This window comes from Camellia sinensis, chromosome 2 (assembly GCF_055761805.1).
Source record: "Camellia sinensis isolate YWXY chromosome 2, ASM5576180v1, whole genome shotgun sequence".
Classification (NCBI taxonomy): Eukaryota; Viridiplantae; Streptophyta; class Magnoliopsida; order Ericales; family Theaceae; genus Camellia; species Camellia sinensis.
Genome location: NC_138962.1, coordinates 98,310,441 through 98,330,426, shown reverse-complemented (window position 1 = coordinate 98,330,426; position 19,986 = coordinate 98,310,441). Strand labels below are relative to the sequence as shown.

Sequence of the window (19,986 nt, the reverse complement as noted above, 5' to 3'; positions counted from 1 at the left end):
ACTTTGGCAATATTAGGTTATGCATTAATATGTAATGTCTGTGTTAGACTAAGTGTTTCCGTAATGAGTTTGTCAGATTGTCTGGCTAATATTTGTCTATCTAACTGTTATGTTTATGTATGTATTGTGTGTTCAGTTCATGGTGTCCAGAATGTATTGTTGTCGGAGACTTATGTCTGTACTACCTATGTATTTTTGTGGGAGACTTATGTGTTTTTCCTCAAGGTTTTCTGAATTACATTATCACCTTCTAACCCAAAACAAAGACAACAGAAAAAAAAAATTATTTAAATGAAAACGGCTTTAGTAAAGCCAAAACAAATTTCTGCATAACACCTTTTAACCCAAAACAAAGACAAGAGAAAAAAAATAAAAAATAAAAAAACTTTACATGAAAACAGCTTTAGTAAAGCGAAAAAAAATTTCTGAATTACATTATCACCTTTTAACCCAAAACAAAGACAAAAGAAAAAATATATATATTTAAATGAAAACGGCTTTATTAAAGCCCAAACAAATTACTGAATAACACCTTCTAACCCAAAACAAAGAGAAAATAAAATATAAAAAAAATTTACATCAAAACGGCTTTACTAAAGCTCAAAAAATTTATGAATTACATTATCACCTTCTAACCCAAAACAAACACAAGAAAAAATAAAATAAATTTACTTTAGTAAAGCCAAAAAAAAAATTTAAATTACACCTTCTAACCCAAAATAAAGATAAAAGAAAAGAAAAAAAAATTAACATGAGAACGGTTTTAGTAAAACAATTTTAACCCAAAAAATTATTCTAAAATACATTATCACCAAAACAATGACAGCAGAAACAAAAAAAAAAAATTTCTTCTTCAGAGTTCAGTTAAACTGAAACTAAATAATTGGTGTATTTATGTAAAAAACGTGATTCACAAACACGCTTTCAGAAGAAAATTTTTTTTGCCAAAAAGCGTAGCTCATAACCACGTTTTCAGAAGAAAAAAATTTAAGCTAAAAGCGTGGTTCATAACTACGATTTCAGAAGAAATTTTTTTTTGATTAAAAGCGTGGTTCATAACCGCGCTTTCAGAAGAAAAAAAAATTAAGTTAAAAGCGTGGTTCAGAACAGTAATTTCAGGAAAATTTTTTTAATTAAAAGCGTCTTTTGTAACCGCGCTTTATTAATTAAAAGCGCATTTTGTAATCACGTTTTTAAGACTTCTCAATTTTCATTCACGCGGGACAGGCACATAGACGTTGAAAGCGTGATTGTGAATCACGTTTTAACCTATTTTGAGAATTCTTTCAAAACTATGCTTAGTTTGGGAATTGAATTGATAATTTGACTTATTTAGGCAAAATGGCCCTTTTCTTCGACCATGCCCTAATTCTCCTTTCTCTACTAAATCGTCGATCTTCTTCGCCGAATCGCAATGATCGGAGCCCCTCCCCCACCATGATCGTCATGGTGTCTTCGTCAGAGAGTTCGAGTGATGAGACTACGTCCCATGAGGACTTTTATACCCTTACGAAGGACTCTCTACCTCAAATCGACGTCGAGACTCTGATCGTCGATGGTGGTTGTATAGAGGCAGAAAGAGCCGTTGATTTGGGTAAGGACTTGGATAATCTATGGTTTGAGGACAACGGTAGTGTTGAATTAGGGAAATTTAGAGTTTTTTCAATCGTTAAGTCATAATGAATTGCAATTCATAATGCATGACCTCATCAATGATTTGGCTCGTGCAATTGCAGAGGACATCTATTTTTGGTTGAAGAATAATTTAAAGGATGACAAGCAGAAGAAAATTTCAAATAAAGCTCGACATTCATCTTGTGTTGCTAGCAAATATGACGGAATCAAAAAGTTCAAAATTTTCGATGATGCCAGATGCTTACAAACCTTCTTAGAGTTATCACCGTGTAGGAGGAACTACATAATAAGGTACTTGCTTCATGATTTGTTGCCAATGTTAAAGTGCTTACGTGAGTTGCGTTTGTGTAGTTCTGGGATAGATGAACTAGCAAATTCCATTGAAGATCTAAGGCATCTACGTTACCGCAATGTATCCCATTCTCAAATTAGAAAGCTGCCTAAGTCGGTGGCAACTCTTTACAATTTACAAGTCTTGTTCTTGAAATTTTGTGAAAAACTTGAAAAGTTACCTATAGACATGGGAAACCTGGTGAACCTACGCCGTTTTGATATGACTAGTGTGAATATTCTATCATTAGAAAAGATGCTGCTACAGATAGGTAAATTAATAAAGCTACAAATGCTGTCAAATTTCATCGTGGGTAAATGTACTGGGTATAGAATAAGAGAGTTGGTAAAATTATCACACATTTGTAGGGTAACACACATATCAAAATTGGAGAATGCAAGTTCTGCTAAGGATGTAAAGGATGCAAATTTAATATCTAAGAAGAGAAGTTAAAAGAGTTATCACTAGAATAGAATGGCTCTCATAATCCACAGAATGACAAGATTGAGAGTGATATACTTAACATGATAAGGCCTCACAATTTGTTGGACCGACTTACCATCCATAGGTATGGCAATTCAAGATTATCTAATTGGGTGGAGATACAATATCATCGTAGAAAAAAAATAAAATTGAACAAATTGAATATGTTCAAAATATTTATGTTGAATAAAATAAATACGTTCATACTTGATATGCTGAACAATTTCAATTCGTTTAAACTTATTATGTTGAACATATATTAAATTTTATATGTTATTATTATTATTATTATTGTAAATATTGAATAAATCTACTTTAAAAAAGAAAAGAAATTATACCAAAAATAAATTAAATTTAAGAAATGAAATTCTTAAGGAATTAAAATGTTCAATTTTTTATGTAAGAACATTTGTAATTTGGTCAACTTTAATAATTTGAGCAAAACTGTTTTGTTCGAATAAAAATAATCAAACATTATAAAAGTTCAACTCTGATTATCCGAACACGTGACGAACAAAGTCACATTCATGACGATTATACAAATGAGATAAACAAAAAATCAAAAACCTAAGTATTAAATTGACATTTTTATTGTTGCATTGTTCGAAATCAACAATCTCAGTGTCATCCATGGTGTGTAAATCTTCAAAACTAATTGATTTCAATATTTTTAAACCCTAAATCTTCAAAACCAATTGATTTCCATGTTCTTAAACCCTAAAACCAATTGATTTCAATATTCTTGAACACTAAATCTTCCAAACCAATTGATTTTAATATACTTAAACCTTAAAACCAATTGATTTCAATATTCTTAAACACTAAGGGCTTGTTTGGTCTGATTTTGGGAGAGTTGTTTTTAAAAAAAAATTTCAAAATTTTGTTTGGTTTGTGGTTTTTCTCAAAAAAATTTCAAAATCACTCTCTCTCTTACACATAATCAATCATTCTCTCTCTCATCTCTCCTTTTCAATCACTTTTTTTTCTCTCACACACATCTACTCAATTACAACAAACTAGCAAATCATCCCAAACTCTCAAACTCCAAAACTACTTTCAAAATATACAACTAAACAAACTAAAAAAATTCCTAAATTCTCTCTCCAAATATTTTTTTGAAAATCACTCTCTAAAAAACAAACCAAACACACCCTAAGGCCTCGTTTGGGAACTTTCCCTTTTAGCCAAAAAGCCAAAAAGTTACTAAATTAGCCAAAAAGCCAACAACCCAAACCAAAAAGTCAAATATTCTCCTTTCTCTCTACTTTTTGCACATCTTTTCGTAAAAAGCCAAAAAGTCATCCCAAACATACTAGTTTTTTTTAGCTCATATTTTAGCCAAATATCCAAAAAGTTACTAAATTAGCTTGTTCCCAAACGAGGCCTAAATCTTCAAAACCAATTTATTTTGGATGTTTATATGTTTATATGTGATGATGGTGCGTGAAGAGTATTTTGTGGTTTTATATATAAAATATTTGAATGGGTAGACTACACCCCCCCTATGTTGTTTTTAGTAGTGTGTAAATTTTTTTTTCCAATTTGAGAATATTACAATCATTTCAAATAACACACAAAAAGAAAGAAAGTAAAACTACTCTTCTAGCCTTCATTACCTTTACTAAAAGGAATTAGTGTTCAAGAACAGAGAAAACATCACAAAGAAAATAACACTTAAATCCAATCTAAATTTAAAACCAGCATTTTTAAATCTTCTGGTCTATGTCGCAAGTCCATCTAACAACCTCTACACAGGAAAATTGTGAAAAATATGTTTCATGGTGCCATTGACACTTGATAATACAATTACATAGTGTGACAATCAGAACAACACATCTCCATTGCGTTTGTAATTAGTATCACCACCTAAAGATCCAAGTTGGAAGTCCTTTTTCCAAGAATATGTTAGTAAACATTATGCTCACTCCCAATCGACAGAAATTGAACAACAATTTAAACAAACAATCAAACAAAGAAACCAAACAATTGTGCTTTTGATTTAAATGCCTCAAAAGAATGAGGACTTCTTTGGAACAAAATTACAATAGAAAAAGTAAACAAAATAAACAATAGGTAATTCCATAATGAAACCACCAAAGTTCATAAAGGTTACAAGTTATAGAGAAAACAACTCCTAAATTGAAAGAACTACTCTTAGATATAATCTAAGTTGTTGTGTTGTTGATGATCTCCTTTCTACCAAATCCTTGGCTCTTATATCTTCTTCCTCTTTTCTTGGCCCATGATTGCATGACTTATTCGAATCTGTAACTGCAATTGCCAACTGCCATGGTAACTGCCTCCACACTTCTAAGTCTTCGAACTCTACCAAGCCTTCAAATCTTCCTGTCAAACCATCTCTCCTCCATGTTGCCACATGTCCCTTAACACTTTGAGCACCACATCGACAGGTAACGCCTTCCATCTCGTACATATTCCTTTTTGAAAACAACCCACTAAGTTCATAACTTAGCCTGACAACTGCTCTATCACTTGAATCATTCTATGCACGTGCTCAACCTTTTTATGCCACCTGTCCCTTTGACTGATGGACTTTCACTTTGACTCTTCCATGTGTCATCATCTGATTGATACACCTATCGACAGAAATTTCACAAAAATGGATGTAAACAATACCCCTTATTTAAGTTAAATAAATAATAATGATTTTTAACTTAAACAAATCCATTTCTGGGCAAGATAAATAATATACTTAATTCGAACAAATCCAAACACTGGGCCCACAATAAGCTATAAAAGCTTAAACCTTCCAACTTCACCTCACTTCAATCTTCTCTCTTTCTTTCGAAACTCCCATATCAAAACACCAAACAACTTAAAACTCTAAACAATGGCTCTTAAAATCCACGAAAGAAGATGAAACCAATGATGAACATCTTAGATTCCCCAAAGCCAGTAGGGAAATTACCAGCTCCCTAATGCTGGACTTAACTTTGATTCCAAGTACCACCACCATAGCCAAAGCAACCCTAGGACCTACCTTTACAACCTATTTCCTAGATGAACTAACTCCATACTACCCACTTGCTAATGGCCAAACTCTACTTCTCAACCAACCAAAATTCAATCGGGTAAACTGGGACGACAACAAAAACCCTCTTGGATCATGGAGACAACTAGATTCTTCCTGGCAAAGCTGGGCCAAACGAATTGAAGCTTATGACTCAGATGTATGGAAACATCGAGGTATTAGTGAGGTAATTCATTTGTCGACCCTCAAATTTGATAGGAATAAGTGGTTAATTGTTGTTGCTGCCTGTTTCTGGTCACAATCTTGCAACTCAATGCTCCTATAGTTTGGCATGATATCTCCAACCATCCTAGACATAGCCTATTTAATTGGACTCCCCATTCTAGGATTAGAAATCAGTGCTTTACTAGAACCCCCACCAGTAACTTTCACCCTTAACACTGACATGAGTTACACTGAGTTTATTAAAAAATACAAAGGCAAAAGAAACACCCCTGTCGATGACCAAGAAAGAGCTGCCTTTTACTCAATTTGGCTCTGCTAATTCATTTTTTGTGTTCCTGGCTTCAAAATTACCAAGGAATACCTTCCATTGGCCTTATGCCCTCAAGATGGCCAAGCCATGGCTTTTGCTCCTTACTTACTTGCCACCCTCTATAAAGGCTTGTTTTCTTTTGTGGATAAAAAGATATCCTCCTTCTGTGGTAGACCAAAATTTCTTTGTAGAAGTGTAACTGGTGTCATAGTAATTGTAAAATTGACCAGCAAGGCAATTCAAGAGCAAAAGCTATAGTAAATAGTCTCAAATTGTAATTTAAAATATAAATATTCATTTATTATTATTAAATTTGAAAAATAACAAAATTGCCATCATTATTTGAAACTTACAAAAACTATGAAATTTCCTAGCATGTTTTGCAAATTCTCAAAACTATGTCCGATTTATATTTCATTAATAAAAAATTTCAATAACCAAATTTAAATGCCAAAATAATTACATTTTGAAAAGTTGGGGGTATTACAAAGGCAGTTATGGTGTAGGCAGTTATGCCTGTTGACATGAGTAGGATAAATGAGTGAAAAAGAGATAAAGAAAAGAATGGTGATGCAAGGAAGGTAATGGAATGAACACTCGAACACTTGAACAACCACGGATTAGACAAAAAAAAAGAAAAAGATAGTCTCTCTTGTGATAATACTAATTCTTCAAAATAAAACTCATTTGCCCTAAGGCATACATGTCAATTTATGCTAGAGAATACCTAAAGAAAAAAAGGTAAACTAAATCCTAGGCTAATTACTTGCTAACCAAACCGAAATCAAATAAAATAAAATAAAAATTACCAAAAAAGGAAATATACTAGAAAAAATCAAGGCAAAATCATATTCATATAGACCAAGTTATAGACGAATCAATTACTTCTAAAACTGAAAAATCGCGAAACTAAAGGCCTAAATTTTGGAATTCGCCCAAAATCCATTGTAGGCCATTCAAGACTGATGGGTCTTGATCGTCATGAAGTTTTTAGTGTCTTGAACAAATTTCATGCCATTTTGAGCACATGTCATCTTGTGTCTACTAGTGCCTTTTACTTTTACCTTATTTACCAATAGATGCAAGGCAAATGTAAACAAGGCAAAGACAAAGGCCAAGAGTATATTTTAGGTACACATGATTTTGATTTATATATTTTATATTTTAAGCATTTTTTTTTTTCAATATATGTACATAAGGGTAAATTTACTCATCTCCTTGAGGCTTGAAGAAAATACAATTAATAATCTTGTATTTGTTGTATAATTACACTGACCTCCTGTGGATACCACATATTTCGACGCACCCACATGTCGGATTAGACTATCTCAAAATTGAGTATGAACCATCAAGATCCATAATGACAACAAATCGTTTATCCCACAGTATCGTTGGCCCACAAGTTGCCAAAATAGATCAATTTGCATAAAAGAGCTGCCACCTATTTTTTATGGGAAGGTAGGAAACCATTTAACTCCATTTAATTTAGAATCTAATCCATTACAATCAAAGGACTTGGTTAGGGAGTTTAGTCGGTAAAAGAGGGGAAGTTCATTAATGTAAGCACCTCTCTTATCCAATCAAGTTCCATTTTTATTTGTTTATTTCTGAATACTAATATCGTCTAAGATTTTTATCAGAACCGAGGGTTTACTTTCTAATTCTTTTGGGCCTTATCACAAGAAAGTTCTAGTTTGTTGTAAATGATTGAAATGTGCACTTTTCAACCAATCATAAAAGCGCACATCTCAATCGTTTCTAATTTTTGCAGTTTTATTTTATGGGTCATTATATGCTGTGTGATCTCCATCTCATCATTATCATTAAGACATAAGTTTTTTTGCAGTTTCATCAACATAAAACAATGCCAGTCTGCCAGAGACAGCATAGTTATGACAACATGGAATATATTTTGGAATAACAATTTGTTACATCAACATTTGAAATGTTGACATATAGTGGATTGGCTGCATAATGTGTCTAATGACTACAAATTAATTGGTTCAATAATTTGTATTAGTTCTCTGTTCAAATGCTGATTTTTTTTTTTCACTTTTTATTTTTTGCCCTGGAGAGGACAACTTCCTGACTCAGTTGTGACTTTGAATACAATGTGATTTTTTTTCCAGCTTTGTAAAAATGTACTTTTCTATATTTTATCAGTGTTATGCAGGTAAAAAAATATTAGAAATCTACTAACTATTGTTGTTATTACCTTATTGTTCTCCAGCATTTGTTGTTGTGGAAACAAACTTTAGGATGTATTTCACTGTCTGTTTTATTGATTTGCTTTTATCTAATCATATGAAAACTCTCATAAGTGATCAATGAATAAGATATATTGTAAGAAATAGATGTATTATTGATTGATATATATTCATATCTATTACAATGATTCATGATTCCTATATATAGAAGAGGGTGAGTGTGTAGTAGGTAAGGAGTAGGTGAAGTGGAGGTGGTAGTGGTGTAGTGGGTTAGGTTTAGTGGAGTAGGTGAGGTGGTAGTGGTGTAGTGGGTTAGGTTTAGTGGAGTAGGTTTAAGTGGGTGAAGTAGGTGGAGCGTAGGTGGATTTTAACAGCCCCCCGCAAACTTAAGGGGGATAGGAACTAACCAACTTGAGTTTGGAGAGAGTAACAAAACAAGAAAATACATAAAAATAAAAGAGGATAAGAGACACTGTATGGTCGTGTCAGACCATTGGTGAAGACACTGGATGGTGGTGTCAGAACGTTGTAGAGGACACTGTATGGGGGTGTCATAACCATGTAGAGGACACTGTATGGTGTTGTCATAACGGTGTAGAGGACACTGAATGGCGGTGTCAGACCGATGTAGAAGACAGTTTATGGGGTCATGTCGGACCGTTGTAGCAGACAATGTTGTGACAGTTGTTGTGACAGTTTACAGAGTCTTGTTGGACCCTTGTAGAAACTAACCGGAATCAATGTCGGGACAATTTACAGAGTCTTGTCGGACCCTTGTAGAAACTAACCGGAATCAATGTCGGGACAGTTTACAGAGTCTTGTCGGACCCATGAAGGAGCTAACCGGAATCAATGTCGGGACAGTTTACAGAGTCTTGTCGGACCCTTAAAAAGTCGCACCCTCAAAAGGTGTGCCCAATCCATAAAAAGGCGTGCCATCAAAAGGCGTGCCCAATCCATAAAAAGGCGTGCCATCAAAAGACGTGCCCAATCCATAAAAAGGTGTGCCAGATATGATGGCGAGGCACGTGAGTGCCTTGGCTGGCACGCCCGTTTGTCGTCTGGCGTCAAGTGGCGCGCGATACGCGTGGCTGCCCCGGCTATTTAACCAAGACGGAGGCGGAGGCCGAGGCAGAGGCTGAGACAAGAAACTGAGAAAAAACTCTGAAAAACAAACTCTTCGTTGTCGGAGAGAGAAACTCGGTAATATTCTGTAACACGCTGTTGCCCAGAAAATGGCTTCGTCGTCCCACGGTCTGCTCACCCTCTTTCCCGACCTCAACGAGTCAACAAGAGAGAGAACTGGTGCGGTGGCACTGGAACCTCAACCAAGCGCCCCGGAGTTTGCTCCGTTGAACTTTCCGATGCGGTCTGTGGAGCAAAGAATGGCAGTGCAGTTGGATGTGGAAGCCAATCAGTATACATTGAAGTCATGTGTGGAAACCATGACTGCGGTTACAAACTTGTCGAACCGGCTGCAGAGTAGGGCAAATGAGGTGCAGCAGTTAAACTCCCAGCTGGCTCTGCTCCAACGCATGTATAAGGATGCGCGAGCAGAGATAAGTGTGCTAAAGGCGGAAAATAAGGAGCTGAAGCGGAAGGCCACCGTGATGTTCCGTTTTGGAGGTCCGCCATATTCTGTAGTGGAGGAGCAGTGAGGAGTGATCATGCCCAGTGGAGTGGGAAACACGGAGGCAGCACCGTCAAGGGCCGCCCAGGACGGAGGCAAAAAGAAAAGACCGGCGGCAGAGTAGAGAAGAAGTGAGGTCGATGTGTGGCCGCTGCAGAAAAGAAAACAAAGCTGCTGCTGTTGTTGTTGTTTTTTATTTTATTTTTTTATATTTTTTTTTTTTTGTAGAAATGTGATGGGGGTTAATTCCCTGTCATGAATAAAACGATGTGCGGTGTGTTTTGGTTTATGATTTGTTTTTTTTGTTTTTTTTGTTTTTTTAAATAGATATGTGATAAAATAAATGAAATTATAAAATCAATGGGGAACAGGTTGGCAGAAGAAAAGTTGAAAAGAAATGATGGGAAATATTAAAAGAAATGTGGGAGAAATGATGAGTGTAATGTGATGATGATAAAAGAAAATAAAAAACATGAAGAGACATGCCACGTGAGTTGAAGAATAAAAAAAAAAAAAAAAGGAAAAGGTTGAAAGATTAAAAAACCAGAGGTGCATGTGTGAGTGTGTGGGTCTCTTGTTTATATTAAAAAACCAGTGTATGGGAATTTGCCTTCAGCATCAGGTTGCATCTTCTGTATCTGGATTTTCACATAATCAAATGGTAAACTGCAGGCTGCAGCAAAGAATCCTGAAACACTACTCGCCCCTAATATTGTAGCAGCCTCACCAAAACCCACAGAATCCTTGAAGAACTCCACACTCTGGTCATATGAGGCAAGCATTCCCATATTCAGTGCCATTGCTCTCACTACAGTAGGGCCTGCACCTTTCCAGAGTGCCAAAACTCCTTCAGCTGCAACAATACGATAAAGGGCATGGAATGCATTCGTGTAGTTCCGGCGCTGTGCGAGAGGTAAGGTAGCATCTGCCTGCATACGAATGAGTGCTAAATCTGCTGGACTACCAACTGATGCTCCAATTGCTCCAGCAGTTAAGCCACACAAAGCCTTCTGATATAAAGGTAGGGGCTTCCCATCATTGGCCTCAATTGCTTTATTTGTCAGAATCCTAAATGATCCAAGTCGGGCAGTTGTATATGTAGCTTGTCTAAGCAGCCCAGCAGTCAGCCCCTTGTAAAAGGCACCAATACCCTCATTCTTGAACATGTTCTTTGTCACATCAGTGGCTGATCCCTGACCTAATTGAATTCTGACCTTGATCATGTCGATAGGTTGGATGACACAGGTAGCGAGCATTCCAGAGGCTCCGCTATTGACGAAAGGCTTCACGGTGGGCCAAACACCACTGGCTTTTGGCTTCGTCTCTCCCATTTCTTCTTTCTTTTTGCTAATAGTTAGCCCCCAAAATTGAACAAACAAAAAAGCAGACAGAGAGAAGAGAAAGAGCCTTCGTCAAAAACAAGAGAGAATTTTTGCAGACTAGGTGAAGGTCCGGTGGACGGCTAAGGTGAGGTTGCCGCCCGCCGGTGAAGCGAAAAAATATTAGGTTCTAAACCTGCTCTGATACCATGTAAGAAATAGATGTATTATTGATTGATATATATTCATATCTATTACAATGATTCATGATTCCTATATATAGAAGAGGGTGAGTGTGTAGTAGGTAAGGAGTAGGTGAAGTGGAGGTGGTAGTGGTGTAGTGGGTTAGGTTTAGTGGAGTAGGTTTAAGTGGGTGAAGTAGGTGGAGCGTAGGTGGATTTTAACATATATATATATATATATATATATATCAAGAAAATTGAGAAGTCATTTCTGCAAACCACAATTGGAAAAACCTCCCCACTGCAAACTCTTCTTAAGCAAGACTTTTGATCATTTAAACTTACATGCCTTGCAAGGACAACTTTGTATCATGGTGTGTTTTGAACCTTTGTCCTTGTATGCTAGACTACATTTGACAGTTAGGAAGCCGCCTAATCTGGTCAAAAATCCATGTGGGCAATCTGTTGCAGTTGGAGGGATTTAGGTTTAAGAAGCCACCTACCCTACTTGGAGTATTATTTAGATTTCAAATCCAATGCATATATTGAAAAAAGAGATGAAACTATTTTGAAATTTTTATACCATATAGTCTCGTAGATTTTTTTTTATTTCTTCAAATTTACATGTTGATCTGTTTAAACTCGTCATGAAGTGGGCAGTGTACAAAGAACAAGAAGAAATCAAAAGGGGAAATTCATTTAACAGTAAAAGGTGGTTCTCTAATCTTTGATAAAATTCAAAACTCTTTTGGCAAACCCCAAAACATGAAATGGAAAAAAAAAAAAAATGTTTGGGATGAGAGACTTTTCCTTTAAATATATTTATTTTACTAGATTATTGGATATTTTTAAAAAAATAAAAATAAAAATTTGAAGTCATTATATTATTTGAAGAGCTGATTTTTGGGAATTTTGTATAGTTGGGTCTCGGGGCGAGTTGCTTTGGATCTGAACTCTTTTCTAGATTTTGTAGGCACTCTTCATGGCTAAGTGCTTGGTTGGTTGTTTTGGTTCTTGTATTCTTTGACATTGTCTTGATGTTGTTTTAATAAAATTGTCTTATTTATCAAAAAAAAAAAAATGAAGTCATTATCATTTGCCGTTTACCAGCTTGGATTGCTCATTGTTCATATTCATTAAAATTTTATTCTTATATTTGCCATTCATTGATGAAGTGATCAATTTTCATGCTAAAAATACAAGGTAGAATATCAGCTTCCAAATCTTTTTGTAGCTGTAACTACAAAGGAAGCTTGTATGATGCTTTAAAAAATGCCATTATGGCCAAATAGGCAAGCATTAATGCCTATTTGTCTGCAACTCCATGCTATCTCTTGGGACCTTTTAAGAAAGAAAAATGCAAAAAAAAAAACCTTGGGCTGTTGTTAGTGTTAAAAAATGTTTAAAATGTGTAAGAAGTATATAAAAATATGTAAAAATGTTTTGAGATATATGAAAAATGTATTGAGATTATAAATATTTTGGCCTTATGTGCTTCTTATTGACAACCCTGAGGGCTATCATTAGCAGGACCCTCGAAAAAACCATTTCATCTTTTACCTGATAGAGTAGCTTAATTTACACTAATAGTAAAAGGAATCATAAAGTTTGATCCTTTACTGGTGTTTTTATTTAAAAAAGCTTTTGCTTGGTTACTAATTTCATTTTATTTGTTATTAAGCAAATTCTCTTGACTTCTGGATGTTCTGTCATAGGAAACAAGTGTACATTGTGAATGCATAGGAATCTCTTGCCTGCAGCCTTGGGTGCTTTGAAAGCCAACGTTGGGGCATTGCTTGGTGCAGAGGTAAATGTTCAGGGTGCTGAGTGTGAGAACGAAGGTTCAAAATTGAGAGTAGCCACTTTATAAAAATAATGCTGAAGGTTAGGCCTATCTGATTCTCCAGTCTTCTCCTAGGACCCTCAATTAAAAGGTACCAATGCTACTATTTTTAAAAAGCCATCCCATCATGTTCATCCAAATATTCTATCGACAACTTTTGTTTTGTTTTCTTCTTTTGATAAATAATTCTCTTTTGTTTTTCTTTTGTGGGTGGTTTTTTGTTATTTATTTTTTTTGTTATGTATGTTTTTGTGTGTGTGTTTGGGGAAATGGAGGGGAGGCGGGAGGTGTTGATAATAAACAGTGTTTATCGAGTTATAATTAAGAGCGAAATATTGACCTGTCGGAATATGGATGATTTGGATGGTTATGTAGGACTATCTTTACCACTTAAATGTAATATGTGAATATTGTTGCTCGTATATATTGTATGTTCCACCAAATATACTTTCAGATTTTCTTGTTTGTTTCTTCTATAAGAATATAACTTGCTCCATTGAAATTTCAACCATTGTATTTGCAGATAATTTCTTTTCTTCGGCAGAAAATGCAGATTCTCATGTTGCAGAGAGAATACCCTCCGTAAGAGAAAATGCTAAAATGTTACTAATCAGGTTTATATTTTTCTCAATGTTAAAAGATACATTTAAAAACCCAAATATTTCTACTACTATTTAGATTCAATACATGTCAACTCTCAATCAAAAGTGAATTTGGTTATACTGTTTTTGTGAATCATCAAGTTCTTGAATACATTTATCCTAAATGATACCATTTTCCAAGTGAATTTTATCTTAATCTGTTTGACAATGACTTGAAATGCAACTTTCTTTAACAGATTAAGTTGTGGGAATCGGATATGAAAGGTTGGGATGATACCAGCTCATCTTTATGATGAGTTCTGGGGTAAAAATCAAACTCATCTCACTATGCATTCGCAATGTACACTTGAAGAAATCATTTTATGTGTGTAATTTGCAAGAAGGGAATTGAACACTTAAAGAAATCATTTTATCTTTTACCTGATAAAGTAGCTAAGACTTTAGAGAATAGTTATTGAAATCACAAAGTTTGGTCCTTTACTTGTGTCTTTCTTTATTTGTTTCTAGTTGAATATAATATGCTTCATTGAAATTTGAACCCTTGCATATGCAGATAATTTATTTGCTTGAGCAGAACGCTCAATTTCTTTTCTTCAATGGAATGCATAGCCTCGTGTTGCAGACAGAATACCCTCTGTACCAGCAAATGTTACTAATCGGGTTTACATTTTTCTCAATGTTCATGTTAATGTAAATGTAAATTACTACTACACACTCCACCAAACCTACCTCCACCACTCACTCCTATCACCTACTACACTCCACCAAACCTACCTCCACCACTCACTCCTATCACCTACTACACTCCACCAAACCTACCTCCACCACTCACTCCTCACCTACTCCAGAATCATCTCCTATATAATAGGAATTCTTGTACAAAATCAATACATAACAATCTTGTAAAACAATACAATCAATAATAATACATCAGTTATTTTACATGGTATCAGAGCTATAGGTTAAGCTCTTGGTGTTCTTCGCCTTCCGGCGGGCGGCAACCTTGCCTTGACCGCCCGCCGGATCTCAACCAATTGAAACCTCCATCAACTCCAGCAAGAGGCTCACAGGAAATGATCCATACCAACAAACATCGATCGATACGAGCTAGGATATTCTCAGATGACATGATCACCACATTCTCAGATGACATGATCACCACGGGTATTTCTCTCAAAGTCGATGACTCCTTCTTGAGCAATTCATATCCAGTCATTCCAGCCATTGAATCCGACGGAGCTCTTCTCTCCATCCAAACCGAGATACTGCAGAGCTCTGCTTCCACTCTCCTCTTCTCCATCCTCTACATCGGCGTCTTCTCCGTTGCACACTCCGCTCACTCCCACTCTCACGCCGCCGCTCCGGCGCCGGCCGTCGACTGCACCACCCTGGTCCTCAAGATGACCGACTGCCTCTCCTACGTCACCAACGGCAGCACCGTCAAGAAGCCGGAGGGAACTTGCTGCTCCGTCCTCAAAACGGTGCTCACAACTAACGAGGCACTCAGAGATACGAGTTTGGCCGACGGAGCCGCGGCTGAGGAGCTGAGAGTTGCGGCCTTTCTTCTGCAAGACGGTGTTAGCAGTGACTACCTTCACGATGAGAGTGTGACCATTGGTTCCAGGTTTCAGCTGATCAACCCTCACATACTCCCGTGGGTTGGCACTATCTCTAAACCTACCATACTACTCCCGTGGGTTGGCCGTGTGGGCACTGCTTCTCTAAATAGCTTCTTTTTAACCCATCGATCCCAGCCAACCCAGTTTCACAGAGGAGTCTTAAAGTCTTTAACCTTCTCCTCAACCTGGCTCTCCCTTGTGCTTCTCTCTCTACATCTCTTTCTCTCTCTCTAATAATCCACCCACATGCCCCACATGCCCCCAGCTTTTTCCCTTTACACAACACCACTCCCTACGCACTACCATCTTCTTATTCTTTCTTTCTTTTCTTTTTATTTTTCTTTCACTTTCACATGCCCCAAAATCTTTCCCTTTCACAACCAAACAAAACAAAACAAAAAAAAAAAAAAAAAAAAAAAAAAAAAAAACCCCAAATGGTGGTCGTCCTCTGACCTTCTCTCCCTCTCTCGGCAGCTTTCACAAATAAACAAATACAATAAAATAACACTACAATAAAATAACCAATACCCACACTGATATGCACACTACTCCACCATGCACACCGCACATGCATACACCACCTCAGACATATCTTTTTCCACACTCTCGGCTTGCTCTGCAAACCCTTCCATTGCCGGTTATGGCCTTGGATTTGATCAAATGGGAAAATCACACCCATCTGGCACTCTCACCAACAAGATGGCATTTCCTTTTCACCCACCCAGCCCACTCAACTTCCTTTTTTTTATTTTATTTTATTTTTTTTAATATATATATGTATATTTTAATCTATTACTCAAAGCAAACCCACCATGGTTTCTTTATTAAAACATCACCTTTTCCACCACCACAAATTCTTTATCTTATATATATATATATATCTTTCACAAAAAAAAAAAAAAAAAAAAAAAAAACAACAACAACAACAAACAAAAAAAAAAAAAAAAAAACCTTCTATTCCTTCCCTCTATTTTTTTTTTTTCTGATCAGTCTTGTACCTTCAAGCCATTCGGATTTGTCCAATCACCTCATTTTATTCATATAGGGATCAACCCCGATCACAATTTTACACAAAAAAAAAAAAAAAAAAACAAACAAACAAACAAAAAAAAAAAAAAAAAAAAAAACAAAAAAAATACAAACAAACAACCACATTCACAGGTGGGATTTTTCTTCTCTACTCTGCCGCCGGTCTTTTCTTTTTGCCTCCGTCCTGGGCGGCCCTTGACGGTGCTGCCTCCGTGTTTTCCACGCCGCCGAGCACGTTCACTCCCCCATACTCCTCCACTACGGCATATGGCGGCCCCCCAAATCGGAACATCACGGTGGCCTTCCGTTTCAGCTCCTTGTTTTCTGCCCTTAGCACGCTTATCTCTGCTCGCGCATCCTTATACATGCGTTGGAGCAGAGCCAGCTGGGAGTTTAACTGCTGCACCTCATTTGTCCTACTCTGCAGCCGGTGCGACAGATTTGTAACCGCCGTCATGGACTCCACACATGCTTTCAAAGTATACTGATTGGCCTCCACATCCGACTGCACAGCCATTTTTTGCTCCACCGACCGCATCGGAAAGTTCAACGGCGCAAAACCGGCAGTGTTTGGTTGAGGTTCACTGGCCACCGCCCCAGTTCTCTCTCCTGTGGACTCGTTGAGGTCGGGAAAGAGAGTCAGCAGACCACGGGACGACGACGCCATTTTCTCTCGCCACAGAGTGTTACAGACTCTCTCTCAGCACAACAGTGTTACAGACTCTCTCTCTCAGTACAACGAAGAGTTTTTCAGAGAAATTCGCAGGTTTTTTTTGTCTCAGCCTCTGCCTCAGCCTCAGGTTCAGTCTTGGTTAAATAGCCGAGGCAGCCACGCGCATCGCGCGCCTCTTGCCGCCCGACACACTGGCACACCTTTTCATGGCACGCCTTTTGATGCATTTGGGCACGCCTTTTGATGGCACGCCTTTTGAGGGTGCGGACACACCTTTTGAGGGCACGACTTTTGAGGGCTCGATATCTACATCCATGTATATTTTTTGGGCAGCCTATATACACACTCATACAGTGTCTTCTACACCGGTCAGCTTTATCAATTCCTTTTCAACCTCAAATAGGTTTCTATCTTCACACCTATTTGAGTTTGAGGGGGGGTTATACACAGTATCATGTTCAAGTCACCCCATGGCGCACTCCCTAAGTCGCCCCCTTGGTGCACCACCACAACCTCTGCTACATCGGTCCGACATGACCTCATAAACTGTCTTCTACATCGGTCCGACATGACCCCATAAACTGTCTTCTACATCGGTCTGACACGACCACACAGTGTCTGCTACAACGGTCCGACATGACCCCATAAACTGTCTTCTACAACGGTCCGACATGACCCCGTAAACTGTCTGCTACAACGGTCCGACATGACCCCGTAAACTGTCTTCTACAACGGTCCGACATGACCCCGTAAACTGTCTGCTACAACGGTCCGACATGACCCCGTAAACTGTCTTCTACACCGGTCCGACATGACCCCGTAAACTGTCCTGCTACATCGGTCCGACATGACCCCGTAAACTGTCTTCTACATCGGTCCGACATGACCCCGTAAACTGTCCTGCTACATCGGTCTGACACGACCACACAGTGTCTGCTACAACGGTCCGACATGACCCCGTAAACTGTCTGCTACAACGGTCCGACATGACCCCATAAACTGTCTGCTACATCGGTCTGACACGACCATACCGTGTCTCCTATCCTGTTTTATTTATCAGTTTATTTTTCTGTTTTGTTACTCTCTCCAAACTCAAGTTGGCTAGTACCTATCCTCCTTGAGTTTGAGGGGGGCTGTTAATGTAAATGTAAATTACTACTACACACTCCACCAAACCTACCTCCACCACTCACTCCTATCACCTACTACACTCCACCAAACCTACCTCCACCACTCACTCCTATCACCTACTACACTCCACCAAACCTACCTCCACCACTCACTCCTCACCTACTCCAGAATCATCTCCTATATAATAGGAATTCTTGTACAAAATCAATACATAACAATCTTGTAAAACAATACAATCAATAATAATACATCAGTTATTTTACAGTTCAGATACATTTACAAACCTAAATATTAATGCTACTATGCAGATTTAATATTTAGTATATGTCAGCTCTCAATCGAAAGTGAAATTTGGTTGTGTTATTTTTGTCAATCACCAAAGTTTTGAAGACATATATATCCTGTTTTTAAATGATAGCATTTACCGAGTAATTTTATATCTTAATCTGTTTGACAATTATTTGAAATGCAATTCTCTTTAACATATTAGGCTGTGAGAATTGGATATGATTTGCTAGCTCATCTTTTTGATGAATTCCCTCTCGGGTAAAAATAAAACTCATCTCCACTACAATTGCATTTCGTGTATCTTACTTTCAATCTTTTATCAACTTATGGATTTGTTTCCTTATATTGCAGGAAGTTTTTGAGGATGCTCGTGACTTTGCACGATGATATGGAGGTTTGTTATGGGAAGACTCAACAAAGAGTACTTATATGCACATGTGAGAATTGAGCACTTGAAAAAACATACCCTTGTTTTTCCATTAGAGGATGCAAAATTACCAGATATGAATGAGAAAAAAAAAAAAAAAAAAAAAAAGAAGAAGAAGAAAGGAGGGAAGAAATGTGAGAAAATGTAAAAAGTTGTTTGGCTGTTTAAATTGCTGCCTCTTTTGTGCTTCAGGTAACTTTCACTTCCGTTTTGGTCCCTAACTTTTATTCACATACTTGTGAACCTTGGTCTGTCATGCTTTTATACTAGATTTGGGATGTTCAAATATGAAAGTGTTACCTTTTCAATTACTTTCCCAATAAAAATTGGGTGCAGCTGTTTGCACTCCGCTCAAATACTCCTGCATTCCCAAAATAACACAAAAATATATTAAAGCTCCTTATTCTTACCTAACCCATATTTTTTTTTGTTTTTTTGTCATTTTGGAGTATTTGCATCAATTTAGACCAAAATGACACGAATTGAAAAATTAAAGCACAAAATTGATGGGTGTATTTGGTTTGGTTTGGTTTTGGGAGATAAATTTTTTTAAAAAATTTTGGGGAAAGTTTAGAAATTTTTTGGTTTGTTTGGTTATATATTTTGGAAATAGTTTTGGAGTATGGAATGATTTGATATTTTGTTATAATTGAGTAAATATGTGTGAGAGAAAAAGTGATTGAGAATGAGAGAGGAGAAAATAAAAGTGATTGATTGATGTGTAGAAGAGAGTGATTTTGGAAAAAAATTTCAAAAAATTTCCAACCAAATAAAATTTTAGAAATTTTTTTTTCAAAAATTGTGTTTTGAGAGTTAAACCAAATAAGGCTGATGTAATTGGAATTATAGGAATCAAATTAATACAATGCAAAAATTAAAGGGTTGACATCATATACAACGTTCTTGTCCCTTTCAACAACTGAATAGTAGATTAATATATATATATATATATATTCCCTCTTTTTTTGAACTTGTAAATTGTAAGTCAAAAAAGACAAAGGGTTTTCAGGTGGTTAAGGGCATGCTACTTGCATTCAAGTTTTACTATTATGCAATGCCA

General features: G+C 36.8%; 1 long non-coding RNA gene and 1 pseudogene across 7 annotated transcripts; one reads left to right on the top strand and one right to left on the bottom strand.

The window, feature by feature from the left end:
* The first annotated feature begins 1,356 nt into the window (after window positions 1-1,356).
* Window positions 1,357-19,237, top strand: LOC114322659 (uncharacterized). Of its 6 annotated transcripts, none has more exons than XR_014361389.1 (7): window positions 1,357-1,594; window positions 1,737-1,926; window positions 13,030-13,198; window positions 13,681-14,063; window positions 14,313-14,419; window positions 18,702-18,757; window positions 18,851-19,237. It is a non-coding gene; the product is annotated as an uncharacterized LOC114322659 (long non-coding RNA). The 6 variants fall into 6 exon arrangements; XR_014361391.1 differs by lacking the exon at window positions 1,357-1,594 and having other exon boundaries at window positions 1,601-1,926; window positions 13,681-13,771; window positions 13,996-14,063; XR_014361393.1 differs by lacking the exon at window positions 1,357-1,594 and having other exon boundaries at window positions 1,601-1,926; window positions 13,681-13,771.
* Window positions 10,045-11,513, bottom strand: LOC145820215 (mitochondrial dicarboxylate/tricarboxylate transporter DTC pseudogene; annotated as a pseudogene). The gene has a single exon (XR_014361387.1). The product of XR_014361387.1 is annotated as a mitochondrial dicarboxylate/tricarboxylate transporter DTC pseudogene (transcript).
* Window positions 19,238-19,986: the final 749 nt, after the last annotated feature.